Source organism: Manihot esculenta, chromosome 17 (assembly GCF_001659605.2).
Source record: "Manihot esculenta cultivar AM560-2 chromosome 17, M.esculenta_v8, whole genome shotgun sequence".
NCBI classification, from domain to species: Eukaryota; Viridiplantae; Streptophyta; class Magnoliopsida; order Malpighiales; family Euphorbiaceae; genus Manihot; species Manihot esculenta.
In genome coordinates, this window is record NC_035177.2 from 33,362,770 (window position 1) to 33,381,242 (window position 18,473).

Genomic DNA, 18,473 nt, shown 5'->3' on the forward strand with positions numbered 1-18,473 from the left:
ATTTTCCATGGAGTATATTTTCTAATAAAATAATTTATTTTTTATTATTTAATTTTAATTTAAAAATAAAATATATTAATAAATTTATAAATAGAGGTATTAATAAGATTTTTAAAATATAAAAATTACTTTTTAAAAAAAAATACAAGCCATTTTTCTTAAAATAATTTAATTTTTCTTTAATTAAAAAAAATTTATGTTAACTAATTTTTTAAGTGTTCTAAACGTTAAAAAAAGTGAAAAATATTTTTTAATAAAATATTTTTCATCAACAATATTTTTTCAAAACATAATTTATTTTCCATTGTTTAATTTAAATTTAAAAATAGAATATATTAATAAATTTATAAATAGAGGGTTAATAAGATTTTTAAAATTAAAAAAAAAACTTTCTTTTTTTTAAAAGACTAATTTGATTTTCTTAAAATAAATTAATTTTTTTAATTACAAAAATAATTTCCATTAAATAATTTTTTTGAGTATTAATATATTCGAATAGAAACTTAATCTTAAATGTTAATTTTTTTTAAAAAAAAATTGTGCGACCATTCGACTTTTATTTTATCTTCTACATTTTGATAGTTTAATCAATTAAACGAAATTTAATTTCAAGGTATATAAAACAAATTGAAAGTAATAAAAAATTTAGAGGAATTGACTTGAAAATTAAATAATTTTAATTACTACCCATGAAAAGAAATTGTCAAATATGCCGTTGACATAGGACAAGAGTCCATAAACATTGGTGAACAATGAATATTTTTAGAAATTAAGCAAGAAATATATATAGTTATTATGTTTGGCCAGCAAAGACCCATGACCTTATTAGCTACGCATTTCATTTCATTTTCCCAATTCCAACTTCAAACTTTTAAAAATATTTATTCTTGCTACTATGTCATAAACAACTATCCAAAAAGACAAGTTTAGATTCATAGGTTTCATCACCCAAAGAATTTCCAAAAAAAATAAGTGTTTACACACATCATTTCACCTTCTTAACCCTCCTAACCCTGCTTAGCTATATAAAGGGAAAGAAAGGAACACATAAGAAATCACTGTAAAACACAAAAAAAAAAAAGAAAAGCATATAAAGAGTGTTTATAAGAGATAATCAAGAAAATGGCTCTTCACAATAATCTTTTGACCATTATCGCCATCAGTTTTGCCTGCTCTCTTCTATTGGCTGTAGCTGTTCAAGCCCAAATTGAAACTCCTGGGCTTCAACCAGCACCTTCACCTACTCCTCTTCCTTCTCCACCCACCACTCTTCCTCCTCCTCCTCCTTCAACTCCTTCTACTCCTGCTCCTACTACTCCTGCTCCTTCTCCCGCCACTAATGCAAGTTCTCTCACTTCTTTCCCATCCAAGTTCATGGGACTTGTGGGTCTTGCTGTTTCTTTCTTTCTCCTTAAATTGTTGCCTTGATCCTTTGCATTTAGTTTCTCTTATGTATTTTGTGTCTTTCTTTGTAGTATTTTGTAATAATAATCTATGATCATGAGCTCTAGCCTCATTTTTTTTAAAAAAAAAATTGTCTTTTCTTTTATTACTTAAATAATTTTGTGTTGATTTTAAGGTTTGTTGTATTGCATTATTGTAATAAAATTGTTCTGTTTTATTAATTGATTTTGCTTGAGCATATATGATTAATATGTAATAGCATATTGGATATTTTTCTTTCTTAGATTATGTTTATATTTTCATGTGTGGATCAACCAATGACCTTGTAGATTTTTAAATTTACTTTACATTTATGTATATATATACCTTATTTCAGTATATGTCTCTAATTCAAACTCATAAAGGTATAACTTTGTGAATTCAATTGATTAGATCTAATCTTGAAAAAAAAGAAAATCAAGGGAATTTACTATTATGTATTAGAAAAATAATCATTATTGCCAACAAGGGAAAAGGATAAAAAAAAGCCATATTACCCTTTTATACGTGGATATAAGAAAAAAAAATCTCCAGTTAAAAAAAAATCTAAGTCATTTTGCAAAACATTAAATTTATTCTTAAATAAAATTATTTATATGAAGACAACATGTTATCACAAGATAAGGCCACGTGATAAGGGTCCGATAAGATAATATACAGTTTAACCCGTAAAAAAAAAAAGATTAGGACATCATAACACTCGGTTTTTTATTAAGACTCGTCCTTCCCTGAAGAGGTCGAGTCTTTCACATAGGGTTACTGTTAGCCGGAACCATCCAACAAGACTCTCATTATGAATTACGTATCAATCAGCTTGCGGGATCCATTACTAATTAGCCGGCCACATCATTATTAAATTTTCAGAAAATATTATAATTAACTCTATTTTCTTACAGTATAAAAACTAACGATTATAGAGACAAAGATACGCAATTCTTATATAACTACTCTTAAATTTTAAGCATTACATTATACTTGCCCTTATTTTCAACTTACTGACTTGAGTATCGGAATGATTATCATAGGCATCAATTACCTCATATTCTCTTTCTTGTAGGTAGACCAATCACAGTACAACTCTATTGGATCAATTACAATACAACTTTATTTCTAGCAACATCAATTACCATTTATTAGAATTTTAGAGTGAGAGCTGCAATTTGCTTAGTCTATTTGACTTTAATTGAATTTATTTAAGTTTTTAATAATAATTATAGATATATTTAGATTAAAAAAATTAATATTTTTTTTAGTCATTATATAATTCAAGTGCAAAGTTTTTACTTTTGCCAATTTTTTTATATAAAAAGGTAATTTACAAAATAGTTTTTAAAGTTTAATAAAATCTATAATTTAGTCGCTTAAGATTTTATTTTATTAATAAAATAATAATTTTATTAAATTAATTATTAAATATGATAATTTAATCCTTTTAATTTTAATAATTTATAACAGTTTAATTTTTGTAGTTTACTATTTATAACAATTTAGTCATTTTAATATGAGTTGACTTGTTCATTTAATAATTGACTAATGATAAATTTAATAGAAAAATTATTTTGCTCATGAAATAAAAATTTTAAAAACTAAATTATTTAATATTAAATAAATAGAAAATAAATTGTTGATCTTATTAAATTTCATGAATTATATTATAAATTACCTATAAAAATATTGTATATCGAAGTATTGAAAATAGTATAATATATTATACCTTGCTATTAATCACACGGTTTAGAATCAGCAAACTACCAACTCATTTATGATCCGATGTTTGTTGTCACGTCCATTAATTTTGAGAATGTACAATACCATGCTGAGAAAGATGTTGCCGTGAAGATTGGGTGGGGAGTGCTTGGAAGGGCCCTTGTGTGTGAGATTATCGTTCTTGCATACACTGGTCAGGGGCTGAAGCTGCTCCTCTGATGAGCCCAAGACAAGATAAAACCAGTAAGCGTAGCAAGACTCCTTAATCAACTGAACTTGACAGACTAAAACCCTTATGGGCCTATTCAAGTGACGCATCGGCGCAATGAGTTAAAAGCGCCCGTGTCACATGATATCAAACCGCATGGCACGCATTGCTATCCCACCTGACGATTCTGGAAGAATAGAGGAGTAGAAGAGTTGTCTTTCCTAGCGTAGGTGACCCAGCAAAGTAACTACATGCGTAGTTGAGTTGAGCTTCCTTGGTGGAGGGGAGCAAGGATTAATGCTTTGCATGCCAAGGTACTATATCGGACCCATTGAGCGAATGTGGTGTCCAAAGCAAGCTGCGGGACAAAAGTATGAGTGAGGATCGAGTTACTTGGGTGCCTCAATGAGTGGAGTAAAGCAAATAAATCTTGCATTCCAATGGACTAGGACGTCCCCTTTGGCTCATTGCGCTCGTAGCTTGAGTGGAGGAGCATCACTTCAGAGAAACAATATTGGGATCAAAGTGCTTAAATGCTGGCATGCTTGAGGGCGAGCATAGCTTGAGTGGAGGAGAGTTGTCACGTCTATAAATTTGGAGATTGCAACACCATGCTGGAGAAGATGTTGTCGTGAAGATTGAGTGGGGAGTGCTCAAAAGGGCTCTTCTGCCTGGAATTATCATTTCTACATACACTGGTTGTAATATCCGACTAGATTCCGGCATCGAAATCCTTACCTTCCGGCGGAATCTCCGTTAGAATCTGGAATTCTGAAGATGTCAGAGTCTTCCAGAGGGGTAAAATGTGTTTCTAAAATGTTTTCACATGATTTTATGGTTTTAAATAGAAAAGAAATGAGTTTTGAAAAGAATAGGCCAAGGAGGAAGGACCCAGGTTCGGCCGCCGAACCTCAGGTTCGGCCGCCGAACATGAGGCTGCTTCGGGAGTGCTTTAGGCCTCCGAAGGCTTTGAGGGAAGAAACCAGGTTCGGCCACCGAACATGGGGGTGTTTCGGGAGCAAGTTTGGCTTCCAAAGGTGTTCTGCTCAGCCACCTATAAAAGGCCCCCAGACCGAAAATGGGCGAGTTTTCTCCCCATTCTCGGGTTAAGGTGAGTTTATGCCCTCCTTGGGTTGATTTCATGTCTTTCCTTCAATCTTCCAAGGTTTTTATGAGTTTTCTTGTTGTCTTGAAGAGTTTTAAAGCTTAGATCGAAGTTTTGGAGCTTGGAGATCTTTGGAGCTTGGATTCTCCACATCTCCAAGTTAGGATCGCACCAACCCTCGATCTTCAAGAGGTAAGTGTAGATCCTTGCTTTCCTTTAAGTTTAATAAAGTTTTAAGTAAGTTTAAGGAAGTTTTAATGCTTGAGTATGGGTAGGTATGCATGTTAGGGTTTATGTGGGTTTTATGCCCAATGTATGTTTATGTAATGTTTGTGTTGGGGTTTAAGTTAGTTTATGCCCTTTATGCATGTGGGAGTGTGTATGCATGTTTGGGAGAGGGCATGTGAGGTTTCGGGTTGTTTCGGGATTGGTTTTGCTTATGATGGATTCGGACCTGCTGTTCGGAGGGAACCAGGTTCGGCCGCCAAAGGTATGTTCGGCCGCCGAACCTGCATGGGAGGCAGCTTTGGCCGCCTAACGTGCCCCCGAAGGCCAGGACTTTCGGATCTGTGAGAGGCTTCGGCCGCCGAACCTTCCGCCGAAGGTGCCAGACTTTCGACTCTGGAAGGATTTTTGGCCGCCGAAAGTGCCCCCGAACGTGCATGGCTTTCGGCTCTGGAAGGGACCTTCGGCCGCCGAAAGTGCCCTGTCCAGCCCTTTCATGGTTGTTTCCTATGCATGTTTTGAGGATGTTTTAGGGGGTTTATGGGGAGTTGTTTTAGAGTTGTTTATGAGTTGTTTAGAATGTGTTTGGCACCTCATTCGAGTCCACCTGTGTAGGATAGGATCCGAGGGACCGAGGAGGCCAGCAGCGTTAGCTGTTACAGAGTCAGTCCAGCATCTGCCAGAGGTGAGTAGAATAACTCTTTATGTTGCAAAGTAAATAAATAAGTTTTGAGCATGTTCATGCATCACGAATGCCATGAGATATATTAGGTTGTTTGCATTAGACTTCACGAATATGTTGCACTGTATAATATGATGTTGATGTGGGTGAACATTGGATGATCCATTAGCCCTTGTATGGTATGATATGGTATGGAAGTCCAGGAAGACCCATTCTACGTCCCTGACACTAATGGATATGTTGAGGGCTATTGGTGACAAGTTCATCCTTAAGGTGATTTGTTTGTGATGTGATGCATTTCATGAAAGCATGAATTTCAAATATAATGTTTTACTATTCTGCTCACTGGGCTTTTTAGCTCACCCCTTTCCCCTAACCCCCAGGTTTGCAGGTTTGAGGAAGATTGAGAAGTCTCAAGGGTAATGTTATGTTTATGTAATAGATTAGCATGTTAGTGTGGACATGTAATGTAAATTGATATAATGTATTGTAAGATAATGTAAAGTAACGTATGGTAGAGTTATGTTTATGGATTAGTATTGTGCTTGGCCCTAAGGTCTGTTTAATCCCTCTTTGTACATGATGTATGTTATGTTTTTATTGTTGAGATGTGAACCAGGCTTTGTAACAGCCCGGCCCTTTCACCGGCACTGTTACCGTTCACGGCCCAGGGCTATCCCTCGCCTGGCCTCGTGCCACTCGGGCTTTCCACTGGCGTCGTGAACAGCTTTTAACATCCATTCACCCTCACGGGTTCCTGGCAGGATTTGTCCCCTTGGGTTCTTGCATCGCATCCTTCCCCAAGTGGATTTGGCCCAAGGGGACAAATCCTGCCAAGAACCCGTGAGGGTGAATGGATGTTAAAAGCTGTTCACGACGCCAGTGGAAAGCCCGAGGTGGCACGAGGCCAGGCGAGGGATAGCCCTGGGCCGTGAACGGTAACAGTGCCGATGAAAGGGCCGGGCTGTTACAGGCTTGATGTATGTAATGTTGACCCAGCTAGAGCATTTGATGAGGACTCTAGCATGGGGGTTTATATGTTTTCAGTTATGTAGCATACGGATCAAGCTTGGTATATGAAAGGTTTTAAAGTTTTTATGTTTATGTTTGATCATGTATGGAATTTTACCAGGTAACAGGATGCATAGCAGGCTTGCTACGGGTTCCGGCGGCCTTAAGCCGATCTGGATCCTAGCACCGGTAGCGGTCCGGTTTCCGGGCTGTTACACTGGTCAGGGGCTGGAGCCGCTCTTTTGATGAGCTCAAGGCAGAGCGAAACCAGTTAATGTGGCAAAACTCCTCAGTCAGTTGAACTTGGCAAGCTAAAACCTCTTATGGGCCTGGTCAAGTGCCGCAAGGGTGTAGTGAGTTAAAAGCGCCTATGACATTGTACATGGGTGTGCCCATGTCTCACTTCTAGACCTCATTTGGATGCTTACCTATCTTGGCCATGTCCTACTACATTCCACATGTCGTTGTACTGAGATGAGATTATCAAATTCTATTCCATGATCTTGAATATTTTACATTCAGTATTTCAAACTCAAGAAAAAGATATTAATCTATTTAGAATAATAAAAATTTGACAAAGAAGCTCAAAATAAAATAAAATAAACTAATTGATGCAGCTAAAATGAAACTGTGTCGCGATTGGCCAATCTACAAGAAAGAAAAAGTGAGGTAGTTGGCGCTTATGGCAGCCACTCCGACGCTCAAGTCAGTAATCTGAAGAAAAAGGCGAATGTAAGGAATTATTTAGAGCTCAAGTGTAGTTATGTAAAAATGCATACATTGGTCTTTGCAATTATTAGTTTTTATACTGTAACAAGGTGGAGTTAATTGTCACATTTTCTGAAAATCCGGTTAGTATCGTTTAATTGATAGGAGATCCGTGACCATAGGCGTAATGGGAATCTTCTGAATTATTTTCTACTAACGGTAACTTTATGTGAAAATTCAACCTATTTAGGAGAGGGCGAGTCTTGATGAAGAACCGAGCGCTACGATGTTCGATTCTTCCTTTCCATGGGTAGGACCACGTATGGGTTTATCAGACTCTTATCACGTGGTTCTATCTTATGGTGACAACTCATGGCTTACTTTGACCAATTGTTGTATTATATCAGAGATTCCCTCGCTAGTCTTCAATTCTTCATATTCGAAGGTGATAGTGGTCTTCACGATCTAGGGCACGTGGCACATCTCGATCGTCCTTCTATAATTTTAATGAAAAATATTTTCTCTCATATCTTGTCATTATTTTCACTGAGTGTTTTACATGCTCTATATTCGTTTATAACCCTCATCTAACTATCAAGGGCTGAATAATCTCTTGAAAAATTGTTAAGGGGTTAACACCCGACTAAGCACCTAGCAGCCTTTGCTTTTTGACATAAAATAATTTTAAACTTTTTAATGGGACTTACCCCTGCCTTATGGCTATGAAATAAATAACTTGAAATAATAAATCGAATTGAACACCCGGTTATGACAACGACTTAAAGGATTTTATTAATCGGGACTTGACACCCGGGCATTAGCCTAGTGGATACCCGCTTTGTGGCGCTTTTTAGTAGAAATTTGACTTTACCTTTTGGGACTGATACTTGAATTATGTTCTGGTGGAGACCCGCCTTATAGCCTTTTTTGGTAGAAACTTGCATCTGTCTTTTCAGACTAACACCTAAAAGACTCGTCTGGCGATTATCCGCCTTGTGGTGTTCTGTGTCAGAAACTTGCCTTTGTCTTTTAGGACTAACACCTAAAAAACTCGCCCGGTGCTTACCCGCTTTGTAGCGTTCTTTGGCAAAAACTTTTCTCTGTCTTTTGGGGCTAACGCTCGAAAACTCGTCTGGCGGTTACCCGCCTTGTGGAACTTTTTTTGCAGCAACTTGCCTTTGTCTTTTGGGACTAGCATTCGAAGACTCGTCTGGCGTTTACCCGCCTTGTGGCCTGAGTACGAAATACCTTAGAAACTTTTATGAAAATTGGACTAACACTCGGATTATGGTCTGATGGAGACCCGCCTTCCAGTCTTAGCATAAAATGCCTTAGAAACTTTTTACGAAATGGGACCTACACCGAATTATGGCCTAGCGGAGATCTGCCTTGTGGCCTTGGCATGAAATGCCTTGTTTAGTGGGACTAATACCTGGATTATAGCCTGGCAGAGACCTGCCTTATGGCCTTGGCATAAAATGTCTTAGAAACTTTTTATGAAACGGGACTAACACCTGGTCGCATGGCCTGGCAAATACCCGCCTTGTGGCCTTAGCATGAAATGCCTTGTTTAGCGGGACTAACACCTGGATTATAGCATGGCGGAACCTATCTTGTGGCTAGCATAAGATGTCTTGTTTAGCAGGACTAACACCCAAATTAGGTGACCTGACGGAACTCACCTTGTGGCCTGGCATAAGATGCCTTGTTTGGCGGAACTAACACCCGGATTAGGTAGCCTAATAAGATGCCTTGTTTAGCGGGACTAACACCCAGATTATGGAGCCTGGCGAATATCCGCCTTGTCCCTTTTGATGAATGCTATTTAATCTTTTTGAAAAAAGCAACCCTGTCGTTCCTTGTTATTGAATAACACAAGACATGTTAAATGTTACTGATAAAATTTTCTCAGATTACAAACATTCCAGGAGTGGGAAAAGACTCGGCCATCTAAGCTAGCTTATAAGACCCTGGACAAATAACCTCCAAGACCCTAAATGGTCCTTTTCAGTTTTTTTTCAACTTATCAGACCTGGCATTACTGCCTATTACATATGTTCTTTTAATGACTAAGTCCCTCATATTAAAAGCACATGACTTGACTCTATTGTTGAACATTCTGGATATTTTTTTCTTGTAAATTGTCATTCTGATTGTAGCCTTTTCTCATAAAAACTCTGCTTGATCCAGTTTGAACTGCATTTCTTTAGGGTTTCCTGAGATTTCAGGGTACTGACTCTAGTTTTATATGAGAATCAGGTTTCTCCAGTAAGTCGATGGGTAATGTCGCTTTCCCAAGACTTTTTGTGGAGTGCCTATAGCATTTATGGACTACTTCTAATTACTTTGAACAACTGCCAATCCTCCTAGAGTTGGTAGCTTAAGATACATAGCACCCATATTAATAACTATATCGTGACAGTTTAGAACTGGGCAACCTAATATCATATTGTATACAAGTGGGATATCTACCACTGGGAACTCCGTATATAGCTCCCGCCTATGCTTTTCATCTCCTAACACAAGGGGGAGGTTGATGGTACCTAGTACTGCCACGGTCTTGTCTCCTAATCCCACTAACGGATAGAAGAATTTGACAATATCATTTTTATCTAAGCCTAGCTTATTAAAAACATCTAAAGTGATGAGATTAACAGAACTACCTGTATCCACCAAGACTCACCTCACCTCACCTCACCTCATACCTGTCCAAACGGATGCTGATAACCATCGGGTCATTTTGAAAGAAGAATTGTTTTGTTAGTAGGTTCAAACTTTACTTCCTACTTTGCCTATGGTTCTTGTTCCACTGACAAGACGTCTTCTACGGTGCACTTACTTTTTCCATTGTTATCACTGGGTCCTCCTGTAATTACATGAATAACCCCTTCACTATCAGGGGTAGTTTCAGGAGTTGTTACCTCGTGTTCAGACCTTCTCTCTTCTCTACTCTTTCTAGCGAACTTTCAAAGTGTGTTGTCCCTTATTAACCTCTCAATATCGTCTTTTAGCTATCGATGCTCCTCCATTGTATATTCGTGGTCTTCGTGAAAGCGACAGTACTTGGTTCTGTCTCGCCTTTCGACTCTCTCAGGATTGAGCTTAGAAGACCACTTGACCTCTTTATTTTTTTTCCTGGTCCACATTAGAATACGTGTTTGTTAGTCAATCAATGGAGTATAATTCTTATATTTACTTTAATCATCCCTTCTTCGGGAGATTAGTAACTTTTGTGGTCTTCTTCATATCCTCACCTCTCTGGCTTTTGATTTTGCTTTTGACTTGTCTTTTTGTCCTCTCTCAATGCTTAGACTTCGTCATCCAGGCTGATGTACTTCTAGGCTTTGTCCATTAGTTGTTAGTATGTAGCGGTTGGGTTCTTGATTAGGGAATCCATGAACTTGATATTGTCTGTTCCTTTCTTTAATACTTCACATGCTATCTCATGATTTAATTCATCCACCTGTATTGCTTCTACATTAAACCATGAGATAAAGCTCCTTAAAGACTCGCCCTCTCCTTGGCGAATCTTTCGCAAGTCAGATGAGAGCTTTTTAAGAGGTATACAAGTAATAAATATAGATTTAAATAACATAGCGAATTATGTAAAGTTTTGAATTAAGCCTAAGCTCAGATGTTAGTACCATTTCTGAGCTAAATTTGTGAGTGCTGACGGAAATACTCGGCACAACATGAAGTCGTTAATATCTTGAAGCTGCATGGTCGTCTTAAAGATCGCCAGGTGACTTCTGGGATCTATTGTTCCATTATATTTATCCAAACTTGACAGCTTGAATTTAGTTAGGAAAGTTTCTACTAAGATTTCTTTTAATAGGAACGAGGCATCATCCAGGCCATAGTCCTCCTCCTGCTCCTTTTGGTACCTTTGTATGGCTCAAACCAGTTTTTAGTTGATATCATTTGCAGCCTCATCCGACAACTCCTCATCCTCCAGTTTGGCCTTTCCTTTAGACTGTGCTTGGATCGCTTCTGTCCAAGTTCTTGGGATATCAATGGAGGCATCCTCCCTTAATCTGAAAGCCATAAATGAGGCCTCCTCCCGAGTCTCTGATAGGTCCCAGTCAAAGCCAAGATAGTATTCTACTTATGGTGAGAATGAACCAAAGAGATTTTCTCTTAATTGATATTTTTCTTTTTTTTTTCTGCTGAAAATACAAAAGGTTTAAATAGAAAAAGAATGAAACAACTTGATCCTATTTCTAAGGCCACTAACGGCACTACATACAATATATTAGCCATGATTTGCTAAGAGAATCAAGCATTAATTGCCATGATTTGCTGAGAAAATCAAGCACTAATTTGACTTATTAAATGACAATTAATAAATGAATAATATTGCAGTAAACAAAAACTAAAGCAGCAGACTAAACTATAGACTTTCGAGTCTATCATTACTCCCCTCTCCCAAAAGAACCTTGTCCTCAAGGTTCAAAGAAAGGAATCAAACATTAAAATTGGAGACCTCTCTGCAATTTAAGTGCCTTTTCCGAACCGCCGCCTTCATCATCCTCTTTGGTTTCAAGTCTACCATCCAAAAGAAGCAGTTGTGGCTTTGCACATCTATGTCCAGGAGTAAACTTCTCATCGCAATTGAAACACAAACCAGCTGTTCGCCGATTCTGCATCTCCTCCCAGTTTAAGCGCTTTAATGGAGTGCTAGGCTTGTTCCTTGTCGGAGACAACACACTTTCATGTTTAGAATCTGACTTTTGTCGTTGTAATTGCTCGTCTTTCATCCGAGCCAAACTGATGGCGTCTTTTAACGTTTTCGGCTTGAACATTCGAATTCCTTCGGCAATTTCAGGCTTCAAACCTCCCATAAACGTTCCCACTAACGCCTTCTGCGTCCATCCCTTAACCCGATTACCCAGTCTTTCAAATTCTCGTTGATAGTCACGTAGGGGTCCTGTTTGCTGAATTTTTGATAAGGATTCGTCAAAATCCTCACAATCAGTGGGCCCAAAACGAGACCACAATTCCTCAAAAAATATGTCCCACGTCACTGTTGTCCCCGCTTCAGTGTGAGTTCGGCAAAGCCACTGCCACCATTCATTCGCCTCTCCTCGAAGGTGATAAGAGGCCAAGGAAACTTTTTCTGCAGCTGGAGTTCCCTGGTACTCAAAAAATTGATCCACTCTTGTGAACCATTCGGTTGGGTCGTCCCCAGAGTATTTAGGAAATTCTAATTTTGCCAATTTCGCAGAATAAAATGGTTTACCTCCATCCCTAGGTCCAACTTGTTTGTCGCGAACCTGACTGGTTTGGTCACCGGCACTGCTTGATGCTTCTTTACTAGGAAGCGATAGTTCAGAGATCTTAGTAATGGCTGCTGTGATTTGTTGCAGCTCATTGCGAAATCCCTGTTCCATTTTTGATACAGTTTCATGGAGCTGACCAAGGCCAGCTTCCAAATTCTCAATTCGCTCTTTGTTTGTCGCCATGAAAAAAAAAAAAAGAGAAAGAAGAAACTAGGAGTGCGGCTCTGATACCACTGATAGGTCCCAGTCAAAGCCAAGATAGTATTCTACTTATGGTGAGAATGAACCAAAGAGATTTTCTCTTAATTGATATTTTTCTTTTTTTTTTCTGCTGAAAATACAAAAGGTTTAAATAGAAAAAGAATGAAACAACTTGATCCTATTTCTAAGGCCACTAACGGCACTACATACAATATATTAGCCATGATTTGCTAAGAGAATCAAGCATTAATTGCCATGATTTGCTGAGAAAATCAAGCACTAATTTGACTTATTAAATGACAATTAATAAATGAATAATATTGCAGTAAACAAAAACTAAAGCAGCAGACTAAACTATAGACTTTCGAGTCTATCAGTCTCATACTGCTCGAAAGTGTCCTGCAGCCTTTTAACGTATTGGAGCATTTTCTTGTTATTCAGATTATTGAGAACTACCTCATTGACCTTAGAGATTATGTTTTGTCCATTGCGATGAGTTGAGGAAATGATAGTGGCCTTGTTGGCAGCAATCTTAGCAGCAGCTCGTGAATTGTCAAACATTTAGAGAAAGGAAGAAAAGAAATAGTTCTTTTTAAAAGAAAGAGTTCTTTTTAAAAGAAAGAGTTCTTTTTAAAAGAATGAATTCTTTTTAAAAGAATGAGTTCTTTTTAAAAGAAAGGGAATAAAAGACTAATTTTAATCCAAATAAATAGAGAGAATTCAATGAATTTTCTAGCAACGGAATCAAATGATGTGGCTGAAATGAAGCTAGGCCGTGATTGGCTAATCTACAATAAAGAGAAAGTGAGGTGGTTGGCACCTATGGCAGCCACTCCAATGCTCAAGTTAGTAATTTGAAAAGAAGGACAAATGTAAGGAATTGTTTAGAACTCAAAAGTAATCCTGTAAGAATGCATACCTTGGTCTCTGTAATAATTAGCTTTTATACTATAATAAGATGGAGTTAATTATCGTATTTTCTAAAAATTTGGTTGGTACCAACTAATTAATAGGAGATCTCGTGATCATAGGCATAATAGAAATATGCTAAATTGTTTCCTGCTAAAAGCAACTTTATGTGAAAATTTGACCTATTTAGAAGAGGACGAGTCTTGATGAAAAATCAAAAAGCTATGATATCCGGATCTTTATTTTCACGGGTAGAATTGTGTATCAGCTTATCAGACACTTGTCACGTGACTCGGTTTTATACTGACAATTTATAGTTTACTTTAGGCGATTGTTATATTATATTACTAATTAAATATAAATATAAAAAATAAAATTAAAGAGTATCACTAAAAAAAATACTTATAAATCTATTGACACGAGAAAAGTAAAAAAAAAATAATGATGAAATTTATTAATCATTTTATAAAAAAATATCATTAAAACAAATTGTTAATCGTCTATCTGCCATCTAAAATATTGACTATCGAATTACCAATATTTTATTTTTTTATGGTGTATTAACTATGTTTTAGTATGATCGCTTGTCAAGCACTCCATGTTTGCTAATATGTTTGTGTGCGAGAAGACATGACCAATACTCCATTTTGATCAATAAATGAAAAAAATATATATATATTATCTAGTTCCTATACTATAAAATTTGAATAATATATTAAAATATTTTTAAAATTTTAAAAAATTTACTAATTAATTTTTTTATTAATTTTACTAGTTAAGTGTTATGTAAAAATTTAATTTACTCCTTGATACATAAAGATTAAATAGTAAAATTTTTTATAAAATTAAAGAATCAATTAATAATTTTTTTCATATAATCTAAATAGAAAACTATTTAACAATTAAAATTAATAAAATGATTAATTAGTAAATTTTTAAAATTTTAAAATGTTTTAATATATTTTTTAAAATTCTCGCACTATAAAAATTAAATAATAATTTTTTGTAAAATTAAAAGAAAATGGATTCTAAGATTAGACTAAATTGAAGAGTAAAAAAATTAGAGGAATTGACTTGGAAATTATTTTTTTTTTCTACCCATGAAAAGAAAATGTCAAATATGCAGTTGACATGTGACAAGAATCCAACAACATTGTTGAACAATGAATAATGGCAACATAGCAAATTAAGCAACAAATTCAAGGTATCATATATTGTTTTTTCTGTTATTATCATTTGGCTAGCAAAGACCATTTATCAATTGCTATGTCCTTATTGGCCATGAATTTCTTTTCATTTTCCCAATTCTAATGTCAACTATTAAAATTACTATGTCATAAACAACTTTCCAAAAAGACAAGATTATATTAGGTTTCATCATCCAAAGAATTTCCCTGAAAGAGAAGTGTTTATATACATTATTTATTCCACCTCCTAATTAAACTTTCTTAATTATCTATATAAAAGGAAAGAAAGAAACATAAAAGAAATCACTCTAAGACATCAAATAAGAAAAACAGAGAATTTTTACAAGAGAGGATCAAGAAAATGGCTCTTCAAAAGACTTTTTTAGTTATTATCACTATTATTTTTGTCGGCTCTCTTGGGTTGACTGTAACTGTTCAAGCAAAATTTGAAACTCCCAGACTTCAACCAACTTCTTGTTGGATATTTAACAAATTATTTCAAAAGAATTATAAAAAATATTTTGAAATAAGTTACAGATTTTAAGTTGGGTAAAAAGATTTTTTCCACTTTAAATTATTTTAATCTTTATCCTAAGTAAACCAGATTTTTTAGTTGATTTTGTGGATATCTTAAATCTTTATCTTAACTGAATAATATTTTTATCTGATATTGTGGATTTGAATAACGATAAGCACTATAAATAGCAGTGCATTTATGTGTTATGGTGTACACACAAAAAACAAATACTTCTATTTTCTCTCTACTGCTTCTTCTCTAATTCTTGGTAATTAATTAATTGCTGCTGTTCTTGCTCCTGGGTTACTTGTAATTCAGAAGACTTGTTGAATCCTGGAGGATATGCAACCGTAGGCGAATTATCTTTAAGGACAGTGAATATTATCGCGCCTCAAGTAATATTTTGCTCATCTTTCATTTATTTTCTATATCTTTTTCTACCATTTTCCAACACTTCTGCACCTGCACCTATTCCTACTCCGATTCCTGCTATTCCGACAACTCCTACAACTCCTACTCCTTCTCCTGCTACTAATGCAAATTCTCTTACTTCTTTCCCATCCAAGTTCATAGGACTTGTGGGTGTTGCTTTATCTTTCTTTCTCCTTAAATTGTTGGCTTGATTCTTCATATTAAGTTTCTCTTATGTGTTTTGTGTCTTTATTTATAGTATGTTATAATAATGATTCATGATCATGAGTTTAGCCCTTTGTTTCTTTTTAAATTCCGTGTCTTTTCTTGTATTCTTAGTGATATGATTTTGATTTAATGTTTAGTTTATTGTATTATTGATGTGTAATAAAATTATCCTTTCTATTTAATTATTTTGTTTGAGCATATATAATTAATTTGTAATAACATTGCATATTTTTAAATTTGATTGTACAAATTTTTACTTTGTTTCAGTGTAGGTCTCTAATTCAAACTCAAAAATGTATAATTTTATTGATGAATTTATTATATTTAATTTAGAAAAAAAATTCTATATTATGTAAACTCAAAAATAATAAACAATGAAATAATCATTAATGTCAATAAAGGAAGAGAACTGTTTCCCTTTTATTTTTCTGGATAATTGCTTATGACTAATGGACCTCTAGCATTTGCGGCTGAAGTCGAGCTCTGGAGAAAGAGATGGGCTCAAAGCCCTCTAGAGCCCATTAAGCAAGCCAATCCGTCAACATCACGTTCAACTTGGCAGGCTGGGCTGTCCGAAGACCTGGACCTGCTAGATGGGGGCCTATCTCGCATGATGTGATGGGGAATAGGATAGTAGGCCCTACTATGCTGCGACCCTAATACCACGTGCGCCGGAAGGGAATTAAATGGCCACCTGACGAGGATGGATAGGCAGGTATGCCCGTACGTATGACTCTACATGTCAGGAACAAGCATCACTATAGCAGGATGGCGATTATGCGTCACTAGAGGACAAAGGAAAAAGGAATAAAAAGAGGAAAACGTGACCCTCCAGACTAAGCTTACACACACTCTGTAACTCTACTTTCTCTGGATATCAGAATATCAATTGGTGCAGTCTGTGGGAAATGAATGAGATCTTTCTGTCACTGGAGTTTCCATTTTCATAACACCCACTGAGATCCACATGGCTAACCACAACGAAAACCACACCACCAATACCCCAAACAACCTGAGTTCTACTCATGAAGATCAGCAATTTTCATTTTCCAATCCTATAACCCCATCAAACTAACCATCTACACTATTTAATCCCTCGCCGAGCTCGGCAGGGAATATACCCAGAACAACCTTATCTGACCAAGAGCTGCAAACCATGGCTCTTCAGCTACAGAACACTGCCCACTGGCTCGGGCAGATGCTGTAATAGAGGGGCCTCAACCACACCGCTGAGCATACCCCTTGTAACCGAAGGCTTCAACGCCACCGAATCCCAGCCCACCTTTAACTACCAAGTCCCCCAATAGAGTAGCCGGAGAACGAGTGAAAGAAGTGGAGAGGCCAATAGGGGGAATAAGCCCGCGATCAGAGCTAGAGGCCAGAGGGTGAGAGAGCTCATCGAGAATGATGAGGCGAAGAGCTATTCTACTGAGCCAACAAGGAGGATAGAAAGCAAAGAGTGGGAGAGGGGATATCGCCTGGAAAAAAGGCCAAGGCAGGCGGAGACATATATGGACCAGAAGTTGGAAAGGATGAAAGAACAGCTCCTGGCTGAACTGAGGGCACGAGACAATAGCTAGGCCCTCCTACTCACATCCTCGCCCTTTTCAAGGTGGATCCAACAGGAGACCATCCCAAAGAAGTTCATGATGTCGCTGATGGTGGCCTATGCTGGTGCTGGAAACCCCTGGGAGCACATCTTGAACTACAAGACGTTCATGGAGCTCCAAGCTCTCTCAAACTGATGTTTAAAATCTTCTCAACCACCCTTATAGGGCCAGCTCGGGCGTGGTTTAATAGCCTGGAGGCAGGAAGCATTAAGAGCTTCGCGGATCTGGCAAATATATTCATCAGCCGATTTATTGCAGAGATCCCAGCTGAGTGAAAGACCAGTTACCTAGAGATGGTACGGCAGAGGAAGAACGAGTCTCTAAGAGAGTACGTGGTCAGATTCAACTCGAAGGCCTTGCAAATCCCCGAGCTGGATGAAGCAAGGGCAGTGGAGGCTATGCAGAAGGGGACTACATCCCCTAAATTTTTTGGGTCGCTGTGCCAAAAGCCACCCACCACCCTGGCAGAGCTGATAAAGAGAGCAGAAAAATATATAAGGCAGGATGACGCCTTAACCAGCTAGGGAGGTAGGAGACAGGGAAAGTCTATGGAGGAGAGAAGGCCTAAGAGGCAGGAGAGGAGGCAGAATCGAGGGCCTGAGATGAACAGACCGCCCTGGGATAGGAGAGAGCAGAGAGCATATCAGCCCTGGATCCCTGAGACAATCACCCCTCTAAATGTATCTAGAGCCGAAGTGCTCATGGCGGTGCAAGACAAAGACTTCATCCAATGGCCTAAACCCATGAGAGCCGAGACCAGCTGAAGGGATCCAAATAAATACTGCCAGTACCACCAAACACACGACCACGACACCAACAACTGTTACCAGCTAATAAATGAAATAGAGAGGCTTATCAAGAGGGGGCACCTCTAAAACTTTGTGAAAAAATCAGAGGGAGAGAGGCCTCAGCAGAATGCGGAGGCGAAGAGACATCGCAGACAGGGGGCAGGGCCAGTGAATGATGGCTCTAGCGAGACCATTACCATGATTGTGGGAGGAACTGGAGGTCGAATGAGTAGAAGAGGGAAGAAGAGGAGTCG